Raw genomic sequence first — 6,000 nt, 5'->3', positions numbered from 1 at the left:
TTAGACACCAATTAAGTGGATCCTCTCCAATTAAAGTATTCTGTGTACATTAAGATTCGAACTCGAGATCTCACAATTAAAAATATACTCTTTTCGTTCTAAAATATATATCGTTTAACATAAAATTTTATAAATTAAAAAAATCATTAAATAAGATTTAAAAAGACAATACTACTCTTATTTAATGACTAATTCTCACACAATATTTACCCATCTTCTCATTAATTACAATACAGTTAAAATAGATAAATTTGTAAAGTAGTGCAATCGTCTCTCTATTCTCACCCAATATTATCTTATAAATTTTTTCATATTCTTGAATGTGCTATCAAATGAAAAAATTTAGCACAAGGGAAAATTTAGTAAAAACGATTTATAATTCAGAAGTTTTTTCCCTCTCTTTAATTACATATAATTCAGACCATGGAGTATTTATAAATAATAAAATTTGTTTTCATACTTGTTACTTAAATTAATACTTATTTAATGAAGGAAAAAGTATAAAAATAAACCTTATGGTTACACCTGTTTTCGAACAACACCTATGTGGTTTAAAAGTTTGCAAAATGGTACGTCGAGGTTCATTCCGTTAGCAAACACATACCAATTTGACTAACGGTGTTAAAAGTCAAAAGGAAAATAGTTAATTTGGTACTTATATTTATTTATTTTATAAATTAACTCTCATTATTATTTAATTATCACAAACAAATCCAAAAATAAAAAATAAAAATCATATATATCTTCTTCTTCATTTTTCTTTAATTTTTTATTTTTTCTTTCTCTCTTTTCTCTCTCTACTCTATGTTAATTTCTCTCTAAAATCAATACAATCTTGGCTTTCGCTCTTTTGCAACTAATAGAAACCGAAACTTAGGTTTTAGGTGAAGAAAATACGAATTTGGAACAGAACATCGATCTGCTTCTGAATCGAATAAGAATTTGATCAATTAAAAAGAGGGGGAAAGATGGGTGGGAAATAGAATGTGTCTATTTCTTGTTCCAATTTCAGATAGCGACTGGCTTCATCTTGAGCCGTCTTAGTTCCTATATAGAAGAAGCAATATTTTGGATGAACAAGCAATTAATGGCGGCTCCTACGGTAACGAATAGACATAATTACTACCAGGTCATGCTACTTTCTTCCCTAATTGTTGCTTTTGCTTGTTAAATTCCTTGCAGGATGAAGCTTTCTGCTTTGGATTCGAATTCGGATTCGGTGCCGATCCAGTTGAATTGCTTCTGCATAGAAGAGGTAAAGAGCAAATTAAGCTCTTCTTGATATCACAATTGAGACTACTGCTTCTTTTAAACCCCCAAAAAGACTTGCTTTGAATCTTTTTTTTGCAACTCTGGATTCAAAATTGATTTGTCTTCTTCTCTCTTATTGGATTTATAAGGAATAGGAGGGAGCGAAACGTTTCGCGGATGTGTTTGATTTGCAGCAGCGGGAAGAATGATGCCGTCGGCGAAAAGCTCGCCTGATGAAGAAGATTGATGGTTTAAGCTGCTGCATATGCTGAATTCGAAATCAGAATTTGATTCTAGGAGATCGACATCTCTTCGAACCTCATCGTCTTGTTGAACCTCGTTGTATATGTAGTAACAATTTAGGCTCTCTATGAAATGTAATTCATGGCCGCCACATAATGTGGAGCTTCATTATTTGTTTGATTTTGTTTAACCCAAATATTTTTTATAGTCATTATCATGTTTACTACAAAGTCGTCGCGTAATGATTCAATTGATTTTAGAGAGAGAAATTAACAAAAAGTGGAGAAAGAAGAGGGAGAAAAAAATGGAGAAAAGTATGTATTTAGTTTTTTTTTAATTTTGGGGTTTGTTTGTGATAATTAGACAACAAAGGAAGTTAATTTATAAAATAAATAAATATAAGGACCAAATTAACTCTTTTCCCTTTGACTTTTAACACCGTTAGTCAATTTGGTATGTGTTTGCTAATGGAATGAACCTCGACGTACCATTTTGCAAACTTCTAAATCACATAGGTGTTGTTCGAAAACAGGTGTAATCATAATGTTTATTTTTGTACTTTTCCTTTTAATGAATTCAGTAAACTATTATCATATTTTGTAAAGGAAAAAAAAAAAGGGTAAAACTCTTATGATTGAAGTGGATACATAAACAAATATTTATAGGTTCTATATATTAATATCAGCACCCTCATAAGTATTCCGATGTCGTCCAGCGGTTAGGATATCTGGCTTTCACCCAGGGGACCCGGGTTCGATTCCCGGCATCGGAATTTTTTTTATTTTTTAGGACTAGGGGTTCGATTCCCGGCTGGAGCATTTCGTGGAGCTGTGATATCAAATATATCTGAGCTCATACTTTCTGAATTTATGGGCTTTAACACCTTTTCTAATTCTGGGCCTTCGGCCCATTCACACTTTTTTTTTGGGAAATTATGGGCACACATTATTTTTAACGCTTTTATACGTAATCAATTATAAAAGGCTTAATATTCTTCCAGCCCTCTTAACTTGTCCAAATTTGTTATTTTACACCCTCAACTTATTAAATATCCTATTTACTCCCTTAACTCCATAAAAGTGGTATTTCTCACCCTCTCAACTTATCCATTTATCTCCACAACTCATAGAATATACTATTTACCCCCTTAACTTCATAAAAGTGGTATTTCTCACCCCCTCAACTTATTCATCTCCAACTCATAGAATGTCCTATTTACCCCCTTAACTCCATAAAAGTGATATTTCTCACCCATTACAATCAGTTATCGAGGCCTAAATTGATACATTTTTTAAACGTTAAATCTATATTTGTGCTATTTTATACGTGGAATCTAAATTGATATTTTTTCAAAATCATATGTATATTTTGATACTTTTTCCATACATATAATGTCTTTAACTTGTTTATATTAATATTCTTGTTTTTTTATGGAAAAAAAATGTTCTTGTTATTTGTATCTTTTATTCATTCTTTCTCTTTTCAACTTTTTTTGCTAGTTAAATTTTGATTATCTAATTATTATAATACAATATTATTATAATAAACACATGAAGGATCAATATAATTACCAAATTAAAACAAAATAAAAAGTTGATATTAAAAATCTATATTTTCAAACTCATTTGAATAAGTGCTATTGATTTTGCACTATAAAAGGGTAAGAAATACCACTTTTATGGAGTTAAGATGGTAAATAAGATCATAAGGGGTGAGAAATACCGTTTTTATGGAGTTAAGGGGGTGAATAGGATATTTGATGAGTTGAGGATGGACAAAATGACTAATTTGGACAAGTTAAGAGGGTGGAAAATACCATTTCTATGGAATTAATGGGTAAATAGGACATTCGATGAGTTGGATGAGTAAAATGACCAATTTGAACAAATTAAGGGGGTTGTATGAGCATTAAGTCAATTTAAAATTATGACTTCACATTGTAAATTGTTTTTAAAGGATGAATTTCTCTGTAATTTTCCCTAAAAGTTTTATAAACTTTAAGCCCTTATGAGGAATTCAGCAGATATTTAAAAATTTATAAAGTTAAAAATGAGACTGAATATTTGGGCCTAATTAAAAGGAAACGTATGATGTATCAGGCTTTTATTAAGGGCCTACTTAAAAGTTTTATAAAGTTTAGGCCCTTAGTTATTTGATATCTATTTATATAAAGTTTTGAGTTAGGTATATATATCATAATTAACCATAAAATTACAACTACATAGATTAGTAATTTACACCATAATTTTATATAAATATGTCATTATTTTCGTATATAACAAATAAAGTATAATTTTACACCATAATTTAAAATTTTTAAACTCCAATTCATAAATCTTAAACCTTAGACAATATATCTTAGACTCATAATTTATAAACTTCAATTCTTAAAATAGATTAAAAGTAATAATTTTATTAGTTTGACATGTATCAAAATTAGAACTTGATATAATTATAGATAGTTTTTCAAATGTGAATTTATATATAAATTTCCTTAAATTTTTCTTTTACAATCCATAAACATAAACCCTGGATTATATAGGGAAAATTACACAGAAATTTATCTTTTGATGTCAAATCATAATTTTGGATTATGTCAAACTAGTAAAATAAGTACTTTTAATATATTTTAAGGATTATAATTTATAAATTAGAAATCTAGAATATATTTTATATGATTTATGATTTATGAATTGGAATCTAGAATCTTTAAATTATAGCGTAAAATCATAATATATAGAGAATAATGACATATTAAGAATTAAGTTTGGTGATATTCATGTATTTGACCCCTGGATATAGTAGATATTTTTGGACCCCTTTTAGCCCTGGACCCTAGACCTGTGCACTCCGGGCCTAGACCAAGGGCCGGCCCTGATTAAGTGGCTGATGCTTAAGAAATTTAATACATAGTGATACATGGAAGAAAATACTCATGTATAGGGGCTTAATACATCAGTTGTCGTCCAAAAAGGTTGATTGACCTCCTAAACTTATATGGTGTCTTATTAACCTCCCAAAACTTACTTAAAGGGTCATGATTAAGTCTCTAAATCTATAAAAAGTGATAAAAAAAAATGTACGAAATATAAAGTTAATTTATTTTAAAGACTTAAAATCACGAATATTAAGCCTTTTCTTTTTAAGGTTTGATTTTTTTTTTATAGATTTAGACAAATTGCAATGTAGATCACTTTAAACAAGTTTAATGGGCAAATGGATCACTATAATCAAGTTCAAGAGGCCAATAAGTCATTTTAAATAAATTTAGATAGCCATAGATTATTTTAAGCAAGTTGATAGAGCTAACGAAATATTATATAAATTCAGGGGCAATTAATTTTTTTTGGACAAGTTGAAGGACTTTTAATGTATTAAGCCTTTATAGGGTATTTATTGCTATGATCCTGTATTTATTCTAACATAAAAGCATTAATGGTTTTAAGATGTAGATTTAGGGATCAAGTGGGAGAATGTAGTCATGTGTTTTTGTTCATTAAAAAATCAGTTTTTGTAGTATCTAATTTATTAAAAAAAAAATCAATATCTCCTTAAAACAGTCTTTAATTCTACTTTTTTTTTTTTTTTTTTTTGAGAGACATCACAACAATTAAACAGTAACGAGAGAGCGCTTGTCGTTACAAATAAACTGATATAAGAAAGGTGGAATAGAACCAGCTAGCGAGACAGGATTCAAGAGTTTCTTTCCCCACGAAGCACACTCATGAGCAACAAGATTAGCCATTCTTCGACAATGAACCACTTGAGCGGAACTGAACCGTGAAAGCCACAGTTTAACATCATCAAAGATAACCGAACCACTGAAATCCACCGCACCCCTGTCATTTAGAGCATTAGCAATCGCCAGATTATCCGTTTCCAGAACAAGATTAGTGAAACCACCATCCCATGCCGTTTGAAGTCCCAGCACAATCGCATACATTTCTGCCACTTCAATTGAGATTGTCGGCTGTACCGGCGCAGCTGCTAGCAAAATAACATCGCCCAATTCGTCTCGTATAACTGCTCCACTACCACCAGATTCATTAAGTTTCCACGAGGCATCCACATTAATCTTAATCAGGCCAACCGGTGGTGGAGACCATTTCCCTCTACTAACGCCGAGTTGATCAACACCATCACTGCTAACATCATTGATAGCTTTCCAATTAGACAACCAATCCTTAGCAGCCGCCGTAATAATGTTCGCTTGACCAGCAATACCGTTATGAACAAGGCGATTTCTATAAAACCACAACATCCAACAAATTGTTACTATTTTTACCAATAATTGAGAATCCCCAATCAGCCTTATTCCCTCTAAACCACCATTGAAATCGTACTTTAGAGACTGCCAACGCCAATCATTTGGAAGAACAATTTGCCAAACCTCTTTGGCCAACCTGCATTTCATAAAAATATGCACAAGATCTTCCCCTTCCCATCTACACCATGGGCAAATGCTAGGAGCTTCAATCCCCCTCTGCCTCAAGTTTGAGAAAGTTG

The 6,000-nt window shown here is 31.1% G+C and overlaps 1 non-coding gene across 1 annotated transcript; it reads left to right on the top strand.

Moving 5' to 3' along the window:
• Positions 1 to 2,194: 2,194 nt before the first annotated feature.
• On the top strand, positions 2,195 to 2,266 carry TRNAE-UUC (transfer RNA glutamic acid (anticodon UUC)). The gene has a single exon. It is a non-coding gene; the product is annotated as a tRNA-Glu (tRNA).
• The last annotated feature ends 3,734 nt before the right edge of the window (positions 2,267 to 6,000 follow it).

The sequence above is a fragment of the Euphorbia lathyris genome, chromosome 1 (genome assembly GCF_963576675.1).
Source record: "Euphorbia lathyris chromosome 1, ddEupLath1.1, whole genome shotgun sequence".
Taxonomy (NCBI): domain Eukaryota; kingdom Viridiplantae; phylum Streptophyta; class Magnoliopsida; order Malpighiales; family Euphorbiaceae; genus Euphorbia; species Euphorbia lathyris.
The sequence above is the reverse complement of the archived record's forward strand: the minus strand, read 5'-3'. Positions and strand labels throughout refer to the sequence as shown.